The 13,664-nt window shown below is 32.5% G+C and overlaps 2 long non-coding RNA genes across 2 annotated transcripts; both read left to right on the top strand.

The window, feature by feature from the left end:
• The first annotated feature begins 2,532 nt into the window (after positions 1 to 2,532).
• On the top strand, positions 2,533 to 2,849 carry LOC138122355 (uncharacterized). The gene is made up of 2 exons (XR_011156440.1): positions 2,533 to 2,620; positions 2,673 to 2,849. It is a non-coding gene; the product is annotated as an uncharacterized lncRNA (long non-coding RNA).
• Positions 2,850 to 11,344: 8,495 nt separating this feature from the next.
• LOC138122351 (uncharacterized) lies at positions 11,345 to 11,707 on the top strand. The gene is made up of 2 exons (XR_011156436.1): positions 11,345 to 11,498; positions 11,559 to 11,707. It is a non-coding gene; the product is annotated as an uncharacterized lncRNA (long non-coding RNA).
• The last annotated feature ends 1,957 nt before the right edge of the window (positions 11,708 to 13,664 follow it).

Here is a 13,664-nt window from a genome sequence, read left to right as displayed (position 1 = left end):
AGCTAATTCCTGGACCATCAGCATCTTGTAAGGATGCAGCTTTGCAGATCTAAGCGTTCTCTTGTGTTTTCTTGAAGAGTTAATAACAAGTTTAGCGTAGGATTCTCTCCAACAGTGGGTTCTCGCTGTCTGGGGACAACCCTCATATTACCCTAGTTCCGGTATTGTGCCTCAATCTTGCTTACGGTACTTTGACTAATGGGTGGTAGATCCGGATACTGTTCTTGAAACAAGTGGACAACTTCAACCTGACTTCATCTTCTGTCACCCTAACCGATCACTATCAGAATCTCGATATCCAGATTTTCTGTTAAATATGACATTTTGGAACTACTTTGACAACTTGACGAACATAATATCTGACTGCCTTACAGTGGGGCGAATGGCCTGTTTCGCTGTCGAAAACTCGAAAATATCTTATAGAGGAAGCTTTGGTGCATCTAAATCCAAAAGATTTAGGTGAAAATGTTGTATGCCTGCTTCCCTAGGGCTGTCGAAATTTAGCCCTCTCGAGTAAGCACGTGCGACGCTCCGCTGCCGTGTTTCTAACATAAAATTCAAGTGATCATAGTGAAAAAACAACGTGGACGATTTTGATTTTATAAAATGGAAATCGATCAGCAAGATATGTAGAATTATTGAATGTACTTTAATTGAGAAAAAATGTTTTGCTTCTTTTGTAAAATCAACGCTAAATGTAGGACTGCAATTCACATTTATTTGTTTCATGCCGGGATAAAAGTGGAATTCATTAAAGTGTATATTTTTTTAATATTAAAGTGCGCAGTGCCTAAAGTTGCCTATTTAAAAGTTACAGTTGTTAACGTTTTGCGTGGCAAACGTTGGCGCGCTCCGTCAGCTCTATGATTACCGCCATGGGTCTCGGTAAACTTCATGGTTATGATCTCCTTACCTGATAAATGGCGTTCTAAATTAAAAAACAACTAGAAATTCTTGAAAATAAATTTTCAAAAATAAAAGGTGATCGTTTCTCGATTTCCCAAAACTCAAAGAACAAATTTTTGCAGCCTCTTATATCGAAAATGAGAGGGAATAATGCTCCTCGAACTGTGCATGTTTTTTATGCAAAAAATTAAAAATGTCTTGAACAAAACGTCTCTATCGAAGTATATGTTTATTTCGGTTCTGTTATTTTCGTTTTCATTCAAATTGTTCACTGGTTATTATAAATACGATTCCATTTTGAATTTGATAAATCTGATATCAAATTCGTAATCAGAGGCCCCGAAAATCTTACAGTACATGTTTACAGAGCGATACACCTATTTTTCGAGTTTTCGGCAGCGAAATAGGCCATTCGCCCCACTGTGGTGCCTTGGCAAATATTTTTATTCGTAACTAAGAAAATTGGTTCTAAAAAAGCAACAAAGAAAATGCAAAACACACAATTATACGCATTTCCTTGACAAGAAGGCAAAAGGCAATCAAGGCTGTTCAACTTAACGCTTAAGCTTTGAAAATATTCAGGAAACAAATAGTGCGTTGTATTCCTTGCGAAGTGGCCTTTTCAAACACCTGACATACCCTTTTATTTGAAAAAAAAAAATGTGTTAGAGTTAGTTGGGTACTTCCGGGAGCTGATAAACAAAAACCATATACGCCGAAATGTAGGCAAGGAAAAATAATTGACCTGTTTCGGGATTTTTTACAAAAATAACATGTGTACTATCGCGTGCAAAAAAATCTGGTCGTCAATGTCATTTCAAAATTTGGTTAGATTGTCAAAAAATGAAATAATTAGTGTCAATTAATGTCATACAACATGATGATAGGTTATGATTTTACGATCGTTTTACAATGGAGCATTTTCCATTGCGTCAAAAAATGATTTTGACGACCAGTTTTTTTTTGTTTGCGACAATACAGTTGCGGAATTAAAATTTCGGGCACTATTTTTCTGTCACTTCAACAAAATCTCTGTAAAGCACCTTCTACTGTCATCATGACTGACATTCAAAAATTAAACTTTTTTGTGTCAGTCACCCGATGAATTTTGAATTTTGAGATTTCAGTTAGTTGCATTGAGTGTAATTAAATCATCGCTTTGATATAAATATTAAAAAAAACGTAGAACTTATTTCGATTGAAAAAATATTCAAAATCGCTATCATTTAAGAATCATTTAAATTTTCATTCTTCAGTTTTAAATAAGTTGTATGTCTGAAAATTAACGCTGGACAGGAAAAGAAATCGTAATTATTGTTCCATATACGTAATAAACTAAATCATGTACGACAATCTGAATAAAATTGAAAAAATCTTTATGGTTTGTTTTAATTTTTTGAATATTTTTTAAGGCGAAAAATTATCGCTTTGCCTTTTTACTGCAAACTAATGAGTCGAATAATCGCGCTATGTAATACATATATACAAAGTGACTTGAAAAATGTTTGCACTGGTGGTCCTAATACATGTATATAACATTTCTTCAATTATTTTGTTGATTCGCCCTGTATATCGAGAATCACATTCAGCTATAAAACGTATTGTACGAGCCAACGAAACATCATTCGCCAACCGGTCAAGATGAAATTCATGGTATTCCTACTTTTTGCTGCTTACTTCGTAGGAACGCTCGCATGTTCGAGTAGATGTAGATGTAAGATTTTTGCAATTTTAAAATATATATTTAATAATTATTGGTTTTTCAGACAAGCTACCCCTTAGTCCTGATAGAGTATGGATGATTAAAAATTCACCCTCGTTATTCCCAGAATGTGTAAAACACCTTGAGGAACAGTAGAACGGAAGGATAAAACTGTACACATTTATTGCCAAAATATCTGTGTTAAACGATGGAACTCTAAATAAAAGCTGTAACGGTTGAATGTGTTTATTGTACAACAGATATACCGGGTGTAGAATTGGTTTACGAGACATAGGATTTTACATGTAAAAATAAGGAGATCCAATTATTGGCTCCCCTAATAATTTTATGGTAAAATGGTTAAAATGAAAGTTAGAGAGAATTAAAAGTACTGTCTAATTCCACTCTTTGTTTTTTTCTAACATCTTGTGGTACTGAAAGAAAAGCAAGAAAGGAGTTAAGGCAAAAATACTAAAAAGCAGTAGTAGCAATGAAATTTGACTTATAAAATTATTTGTCGGGTGGTTCCACTATTATTTAATTTTCTTTTGATCTGCCTTTCAAATGAACTCGTACAGGACTACAGGACGAATGAAAAGGTATCTTCCATTAAATGTTCCAATTCTTCGAATTGTTTCTATGGCTGAAATTGGTCGGTCTGGGAAACCTGAAGCAAATGTTGCTTGGAAATTTCTTAAAGAAGATCCTCCGTATACCATTTAAAGAAAGAATTAGAAATTCATGCCTAGAAGTACTTTTTAGTATTTTTGTGTTAACTCTTTTCTCGCCTTTCTTTCAGTACCACAAGATGTTAGAATAAAATTAGACAGTAATTTTAATTCTCTCCAACTTTCATTTTAACTATTTTGCCATAAAATTGTTAGGGGAGCCAATAATTGACACTCTTTATTTTTACATGTAAAATCCTATGTCTCGTAAACCAATTCTACACCCGGTATGTTAAAGATTAAAAATCTTTGGCTTCACTCAACACTTTATTCTGCTTCTTTTGAACAGGAGGTGTTACTAACAATAGTTCACATTGGTACTCACAGGAATAATGTCGTCCTTCCCCTATTTTCCGCGCGGTCTTCCGATCGACGCTCGGGGCGAAGCGAGGGTGATGCTAACATATACAGTGAGTTTTTTTTAAGACTGGCCATAGGGTTTTACATGCTAATTTTTCAACCCCCTGTTAACTTTTGTTCCGATGAAAATATTCAAACCATTTTTGGAATAAAGTTGGAAGAATTTTTAAACTATCGGATAGATTACAATTCAATATCCCAAACTGTCGAAAAAGTTGTGAAAAAAATATTTTTTTGTAATTTGCCTCCATTTTGATTCTCTAATAGACATATTAACGAACGCGACGTCATCATCTGGGATGTCCTTATAGCCATTATTTCACGGAACATTTTACGAAAATTTTTAGGTTGGCAAAGCTTGATCCGTCATGCATGTCAGTTTAAATTACAAAATGTGCAAAGAATTATTTATCAGGATTTATCAGGCAACAAATTCGCGACCGTATTTTTGGAAATTTCACGTATTTTAGCGGGCGTACATGAAAGATTATCTTCCATATTCGTGTTTTGTGACAGAATTAGGATAAAACAAAAGGCGACTTTGAAGACTTGATCAAATTTTCACTTTTAAAATTAAGACATTACCAACCGCCACAAAAATCCCTAAATCGAGGAAAATAAACATTTTTGTTTAAAAACGGCTTAAAAAGGGCAAATTACAAAAAAGAGTATAAAAAACTCGTTTCATAAGACCTCGAAGCACTCATTCACTAAAATAACTCGTGGCTACGCCACTCGTTTTTTAATCTTGAATTCGTGCTTCAAGACTGGTCTTATGAAACTTGTCTTTTAATATACTATTAGGGCGCCGAAATAATAGTACGTCGAGCGGCCGCCAGAGTAGCGCCATTGTCGGCTCAACCAGCACCTGACGATCTCCACTTTTGGACACTTTCGGCGCGCTAAAAAATATTTTTTTCACAACATTTTCGACAGTTTGGGATATTGAATTGTAATCTATCCGATAGTTTGAAAAATCTTCCAACTTTGTTCCAAAAATGGTTTGAATATTTTCATCAGAACAAAAGTTAACAGGGGGTTGAAAAATTAGCATGTAAAACCCTATGGCCAGTCTTAAAAAAAACTCACTGTATACAATAATGATTGATGGGTTCGTAAGTTGAATCAAAGATGGGTAAAAATATGGCACGTGTCACAGATAAAATACCGATGACTGTGGCTGTGAAAAAAAAAGAAAACTAAATACATTTCAGAATGATAAAAAGAATTAAGAGTGTTAAGTGTGAACAGTTAACAAAATGGCTTTAGAGTAACTACATTTTGTAGTTTATTTTTTAGTCCTTATCTATCTTTCAATCTTTGTATTAAAATATTTGGCTTTAATACATTTTTTAGAATAACTTTGGCGCTTTAATTAATTTCTTTTCACACTTTTCACATGTCAGCTGTTTTGTCAACCGTTCATAACCTCATTTGTGGGTGACTGGGCTTAATTTTGTGCACTGCGCCGGACCACAGCTAATTGAGAGCGGTGGACATTGGCGGAGTCTCCCCGACCGCGAGATCTCCAAGGAACGAATAATAAATGAAAATGAATTTAAGGTTCAAATGATTAATTTCGTTAAGCAATTGTTTTGCTTTTTCACTAGACCTTCGTTCCAACCGATACCCTATCCTCGTAAATCCTGTGACCCCACGCCATGTGATTTCGTTTTGTCGGCGTATTTAAAGAACTCCATTTTCTAGCATCCTGTGTATAACCTGGATGAATTGCATGGCACAATGAAATTGGGCGAAGAGTTCGAGCGTGCCTGGATGAAGATGGGGGTCATTTTGATCAGTTATTGTAAATTGTTTATTACAATTAATATCTTACGTAAATAATAAATAAAAATTTGACATTAATTGTTATTTACATTACAAATGCTGTAGGCTACATTTTACAGCGCGATGCGCGAAGTTTTTAGATTGAAACAAACCGAGCGATGTAAAATGCCTACCTACCGCATTAGTAACGTATTAATCTTTTTGGCCGACGACCCATTACTCTTTTTCTCTAAAATTAGTATATTAAATAGAGTTGGCTCCAGCCTGGTTCCTAGGGGCGTTTGTCGATTCCTAATTGGCTGCGCTGTTATTGTCAGAATTGTCACTACATATCTGCGTTTTAATAAAATTGCTCATTAACAAAATGTTTCTAGAGTGAAATTAAAATATAAATATTATTTTAACTTAACTATTTAGATTGGCTTGCATTTACTTCACAAAGTTTGTGGCAACCAGGCTGCCAATTCAAATCTAACTCTCAAAAACTCCCCTAGGAACCAGGATCGAGCCTACTTTCTCTTATACGAGTATACTACTCTAGTTTTCTCAAATTTGAAATTTGTTGTAACCAATAATTTTGCAAAACCTGTCAGAGACTGACATTTGTTTAATGAAATGGCGTACATTTTATAAAACATGATATACAAGGGTGTATTTTTAAAATGTGCCGATATTTTACCTACGAGGTTGTAGGACAACGTAGGAAACCAAAAGCAATAAAAAAAAATTGTAGCTCAAAAAATAAATGACATTTTATTTTTTGACATAGAATTTTTTAAATATTTTTTCCGAGTTCTACATGAAGCCAGTAGCTCGTGATTAAAATATCTGCACAACTTTCAAAATCACCCTGTATTAAAGAAATCACGAAAATAGAATTCTTTGGAAAAAATTAACACTTTCTATTTAAATGTAAGTTTTCTACAAACAAAGACTACTCAAAGAAAAGACCGCTTTGCCTTTTCTATTGAAATCTAACAAGATGAAATTCATGGTATTTCTACATTTTTCTGCTTATTTCGTTGCAACGTTCACATGGCAAGCTAAGATTTTTCTAATTTTTGAATATTTCGGCTTCCCTAACTGTGAAACACACCTTTACCTTTCAATTTAGGTTTAGGTGCGATTTACCGATGTATGTTGTAAATTTCTGGGGGAGTGCAGTAGCACGCATGGTTAATTTACCCTTTTTACGATTACTTTAAAATTAAAGTGTTCATACGTTACTTTAATTTAGTGTAAAAAAACACATTTACGTGTATTGTTTTTCAGATAAATGTTTTTTAAATATTTATTGATTAATAAATAATCATAATCATAATAGGGAAAACACAACCTATCGAGTTGGCAGCTGTCTATGTCAAACAGTTTGACGTTTGTTATTTCATAAAAATCTGCAAAAGTGCAAAATAAAACATTTGGGCAGCCGAAAAATCTAACACAAATGTTGTACGGTGGATATTTTACAGTGCTCAAACTAATCAGGCACTCAGCTTCGCCTCGTGAAACCTAGTTTTTGCGCTATAAAATACCCCACCGTACGCTAATGTAAATATCTATTAATTTTTCAGAGTAACTTTAAAATTTTAATTCAATTGCTTTTGCATTCAAAATTTGAAAAGGACACAAAAGGCTCTGATTCATAGTGACGAGGAAACATTTGATCCAAACATATTCTGGGACACCGTGTGTGCAATCCTTGTAAAAATTATATGGTTTATTGTTTCAAAGAATATTTTATTCTTCAATTAAGAGTAGAAGTGAGTTTTTTTGTGCAAAGCCCAGGAATTGAATACCGAGACGAAGTCGGGGTCTCACTGGACGAAGCACAAAAAGTCCTGTTACAAAAAAAGCCGATTAAACCGTTTCTAGAAAGATACACAACGGCGCGATTTTCGACCACTTATAATAAAATTTATTTTATTAGCAAAACGTACAAAAAAATATGCAAACAATATGCAATGGTTCATCGAAAGTCTTTAAATATTTTATTGTTTTCATGCTAGCTTTACTTCAAATGCAAGATAAGCTGTAGTGATTAAATATATTACCATTTATTTTAAGTATTAAAAAAATTAATTGGTTTTAGTTTCAATCGCAAAATTCGTATCGTAGGTTTACAATAAGACGAAAAAAATTAATTGAAATCTCCAGACCGTCACTGAGATGTTCTTAATTCAATATTTAGCTCCCTTCAGCAAGTTCTTTGTAAAACAAGTTTATGTAAACCTTTTCTATTGTTATTCCCTAAAAATTTCACCAATAAAAACATCAATTTTTGTTGTAAAAAAATATTTAGAAGCAAATGGTTTAAGTCCGCAAATTAATTGGTTGAAATATTCTCACCAAGAATAAATAATTTTTGTGAATATTTATCAATGTTTTGCTGTTTATGAACTGTTAATTAATTCACTAATTAATTAATCAACAACATATTTTTGAGTAATTAATTGTCACAAAGTTCAGATAAATAGTATATTAAGTATGGAGAACGGTAAGCACAATTAATGGACCGATCGAAGACAATTGTTTGGAGGAAGACCACAGCGACGACTCCAATTATTGTCTGAGATCGGTAAATTGTCTTTAATATTCATGATGCTTATGACGTTTTTTGCGCGATTGAATATTTTTACAAAGCATCCATATTTAGAATAGACAATGCGATATGTGTTGCCCTTCACATCATGCTGCCTTATGTTCCAATATATTTATTTCTCAGACAAAACTTTCTTGAAATGGCACGGTATGATGTGAAACGTTATCATGGTTCAAAACTATTTCACTTTAAAAACTAGGATTTCGGTTAATACTGTAATGGTCCAAGTAGTTGCGTTGAAATATACTTTTGATTTTTTTCGATAATTTGAAGAAAACGTCATAAGAACTATTTATTGGGGGCGGAATATTTGTTAACTGTAAATTTTAACATTTCTCAAGATATTTTGTGGTCATCTTCAAAAGTGCTAATTTAGCAGTCCGAGAAACCAAAGCAGGTACAAGGATGATAAAAGCTCATATAGCATTAACGGCAAAAAAAAACACTAAATTAATGTTTACTACTAAATTAAGTGACTTCTTCAACCGTTCTAAAAATGTTATTAAATGTGTAGTCGAAGAGCGAGAAGTGAAAATTAGAAATAAATCACTTCATCGTGGAGACCAACAAAAAACAAGAGAGAGAGTGAGAAAATAAAGACTTCAAACTCATTAGAAAGTCTTTGAAAAATTAGATCAATTCTTAGATTTAGAAAATCATCACAATTTCATGGTCGTGGCATTGTAAATATCAAACTCCTTAACACCTGCATAAAAACATTTCAAGCTCATTTAGGTGCTCGTTTCATTTCTCCTTCTCTCTTCTTAGTTTTTTGCTCCACAATTATTATCACCGTCGAGTCAGATATTTAGAGTCAATAACGAAAGTTCTAGAAATGTTGATAATGTTAATGTGGCAGGTTAAAAGAACGAATTTTGAATTTTATAGACTGGGCTCTTTGATCAAGAATGTAGTGCTTGAGAAAATAGGATGGTTTAAAAAAATTAGCAACAAGTGGAACCACAACAAATAACTTGATTTCTGATTGTGCTCAAGCTAAGATGTAAGTATATTGAGAGCAGAGTGCCCGCGACGTTTTCATCTTGAAGGTAATTATTTTTTTCAATTCTTTAATTTCGATTTAAGTTCAAGATTTAATTTCACAATCATCATTACTAAATTATTTCATTAGAGAATTCGAAAAAGATCAACTTTTTTTTCAAAATCTTGCATTTAATTTGTTTCAAATTTACTAAATGTGGTCCTTTGTATTGAACTATTGGGAAGAACTATTCTCTACAAGGCAACCTTATTGATAATTTTAAGTGTTTTTTTATTCAATTTTTTGTTATTTGGAGCTCTCGTTGTCGGGGAAGCTCCACCAGTGTTCATAGTAGCTGTGGTCCGAGGTAGAACGAGAAAATTTATCTTTAATAAACAGATGACAAGTTAAAAGTGTCTTTCACAAGTTCGATGACCTCTTGCCTTCTTCTTTCTACCCTATATTATTCCAGACTTGACCAAGATTTGCCCAAGAATTTTTGCGATTGATTCGCATCTCAAAATTTAGTTTAAATTTGTTTGATGTTTATACATTCAGTTTTTGTTTTAATCCTTTATTTATTCATCAAGTTGGCCTTATTTTTTGACAAACAACTTATTACTGTTAAAAATAATTTTAAAATGTTGTCTTTAGAACAAAGAATTTATTTAATTCAGTGATGGATCAGTCTCCGTCACATAATTACAAAATTTAATGAAAAATTTCCCAAAACTTATCAAGCATGGGTGTGCAGAAGCTTATAAAAAAGTTTCTAAAAACTGGATCAGTGACTAATTTACAATAAATAATAGAGAAGACATGAGTAATAGTGCTGAAGAACTAAGACAGCACATAAGAAACGCTGTAGCATCATTAACAATTGAAGAAATTCGAAATATATGTAGTTTATATTCAATTATCGTCCGATTTTTTCAAAAAAAAAACTAAAAATATCTCCCAAATCATTACATATGCATTTATTGAAGTTCTCAAAGAATAAAGCAATAAGATTATAATATTTTGTTTTGTCATGAATGAACAGGGTACTGAACGTGACAATAAATATTCGACCAGAAACTCTGTCTGTATTTTCTTTATCTTTGTAGTAAATTAAGCAAAACGTAGTTAAGTGCAGCTGTATTACAGTGATATGAAACTCTGGGACAAACAATTTGGAAAAAGTCTTTTGAAAATACATTCTGCTGGGCAAGTTTCAGAAAATTTGTTCTTCATGCAAGCATTCTTAATGTAAACATCTAAGGGCAGAGAGCACAAACAGTTGAAGAATACAGTATTATCTTCCTTTTCTTACATTTTGTATTTCATGAAGTAATATAGGATGAAGCAACAACACTTTAATATTTCGCCGTTTCACAAAGTTAAAACTTTCATAATATATTTTTAGATTGGAAGATGGTTGCCCTGTGTATTTCCTGTCTTGCTACGAATACAAGATCTGACACCGTCACACATAACGGTAGCTCTTAGACCTCAATAATAAATTACTGAAGGATCTTAAAAAATATAAGTCCTCTTCAAGTGCGAACAGAGCTAGGAACAAGTGAACAGATGTCAACAACTCCATGAGGAATGATGGATGATTATTTCCAAGCTTCGCAAGGATTTATGGCTCAATGTATTTTATGATATACAGTAGGATTCAAGAAGATACATGTGCTGCACAAGTCTCTAGTTGGAAACTTACAGCTAAATTACAATTTTGACACATTGAACTTCATATTCAATTAAACAGGAGGAAATTTCTGATTTGATTTACAACATTTTTTTAGAGACATTAGCAAGTCCAGTTTAAATAATATCTTTCTTGCTACATTGTCTATATATTTAACGTACCTAACTACCTATGTCTTGTTGATTTATTGTTAAAATAACACGTAGGACTTACTTCTCTTGAAAGAAAAATTACAAAATTACGTATTATTTCAGAATAATTAGGATGTTAATTTATTTTGAATAATTGTCTTTTCAGATTTAAATATTTTCAAGTATTTTTGAAAAAAAATTGTGATTGTTTATGTTACTGTAATTCTATGCACGTAATAAACTAAATCTTGCACGACAATCGGAATTAAATTAATAATCGTAATGCTTCGTTTAAACTTTTTCCATATTTTATAGGGTAAAAAACTACCGCCTTAAATTTTCCATCGAAAACTAATGATTCCAATAATCGTATTGTGAAATATGTACAAAGTGACGAGAAAAGTGTTTGCGCTCGAGGTCCTAGCACAAATATGTATCACCTCTTTAATTGTTGTTGAGCCGCGTTGTATATCAGGAAACATATTCAGCTATAAAATCTGCTGTACGAGCCGACTAGACATCAATACATCATTCACCAACTGGTCAAGATGAAGTTCATGGTATTTCTACTTCTTTCTGCTTACTTCGCTGCAACGTTCGCATGGCCAGGTAAGATTTTCGTAATATGTATTCGAATTCATATTATTCATATTATTGATTTTTCATAAGGGTACCCTGTTCCATATCCAATGATCGATCCATCATGTGCGGGCGCTAATGCAAGAAGATTTCGAATCTAAAAAGGTGGTATGAAAATTTGCACATTCATTGTCAAAATGTCTATGTGAAATCCCGGAAATAAAAGCAAAATAATTAAATTGTGTTGTGTCATTTTTTAACCTACCATCAGTGAGTTCGTTACTTTTGAATTCCAAACATTTGCTAACTAATAGCTAAATTATACAGTGCATCCGATTCAGATGCTCATTTTCTGTGTACCATTATGCAGCCTTGAAAAATGATAAACACATTATCCGGCTTGACGGACCAACGTAGCGAATGACAGCAAGATCAAAAACAGTTAAAAAGGAGTTATCATAAATGTTTCTAACATAGTAGTTGGTATGGCAATCGTGTGTACTTGTTTAAAGACTGTCAAGAGCTACCACGTGACTTCCGGAACACTTTGCCAAAAAAATCCCATGTAGTGCTAACTCTTCGATAAGAATTCGATATAGACATATAGGTTTTCTGTCTCTCAATTTCTGGATCTGTGAATATACAGGGTGCCACAAAATTCGTGGTACAGCTTAGCAGTACGTTGTAAAATATCAGGTAAAAATGTAAAAAAAAAATGTCTTCTTTTTTGTAGAAGATGTGGATCTTCAAGACTTGTTTACAGGAATTGAAATCAGTCGTACCTAACAACTGTTTGCCATTTCATGACCACTTGCCTTACAGAAAAAAATAATTGTTTTGCAATAAACAAATTTTAAGTCAATCATAATTAATTATGTTAGATCATACTTTTTATAGTTCTACTTTTTGTTTGTTTATAATTATTATCAAATTTTATTATTTTTGTTTTCAGTGTTCTACTCATCTGTGCTGTAGTTTACTTATATCTACCATTTTTAGTCTGTTTTTTCTTTGTTTTCCAGTTTCCTTATTTTTCTTTTAAAGTTGTTCAATATGTTGCATCTGAAACACTGAGTATGGAAAATAAATCTCAAGTTGAGATTTTTGTAATATTTGAATATTTAATAATTATTGATCCTTCAAGAGTAAGAGTCCCAATTGGTCCATGTGATGTGATGAGTCTATGTTTCCGCCATTACTACCATTCTAAAAAGTGGTACGGAAATTTGCAGATTCATTGTCAAAATGTCTATGTGAAATCCTGGAATATACCTTTGCACATTGACTTGACAATTTTCAAAATTGCGTGACTATGAACTGTCAAAGAAATGTCAACTATATCCCACAAAGTTGTCACATACATTTTCGTACATAGTTGTCATACTTATCCACAATCATTTTGAATCATCCAATATGAACGTTCATTTAGGTACACGTTATAAAATGACGTTTATTGGTTAAAAATCGTATAATTACGAATAACAAATAAATGAAAATCAATACGCTAATATTATATTATTTAATGAGCGGATAATGATAGCTATTACTCGTGAGGTTGATTTTGTGTCACGAGGCGTAGGCGAGTGCCGTACTTAATCCCCGCTGTAAGGAAATAATCAGCTGTAAAAAACTCGCAAAATAATCTGTAACTATTTCAGATAGTTTGGTATGCGAGGGTTGTTCCATTAATTTTTGTTCATTACTTAGACGCCTCTGATTGAATTTTTTTTTACATTCCTAGGTATCTCTGGAATTTGTTTCTATATTTAAAAATTATTGATTTAATTTGATTGCAATAAATGTGATTAGTAACGGCCGACGTTTAGTAAAACTATAAAAATATGTAGAAACCGTGTCTTAAAAAAAAAAATAATTGAATAATAGCGTTAATAAAAATAAAATTATTATCAGTAGTAGTATAACAAGTGACTTGAACATCGCATTGATTTGCGAAGCTGATCGCATTATTTTATAAAATGTGAAACTCATTTTTATTAGTTACTATAATGAGTTGCTTTTAAAAATAATCACTTATTTATTTTGTTCAAAAAAAAGTATCACGAAAGAGTTACAGTGATTGACAGACGTTAACGAAATCTTTGATTTAAATATGCGAGTTGAATCATCAATAAAACAATACACAATCTAAAAAAAATTAGGGAATTTTGTGATTGTTGGTGATACTTTTATTTCAAA

Source organism: Tenebrio molitor, chromosome 1 (genome assembly GCF_963966145.1).
Source record: "Tenebrio molitor chromosome 1, icTenMoli1.1, whole genome shotgun sequence".
NCBI classification, from domain to species: Eukaryota; Metazoa; Arthropoda; class Insecta; order Coleoptera; family Tenebrionidae; genus Tenebrio; species Tenebrio molitor.
The sequence above is the reverse complement of the archived record's forward strand: the minus strand, read 5'-3'. Positions and strand labels throughout refer to the sequence as shown.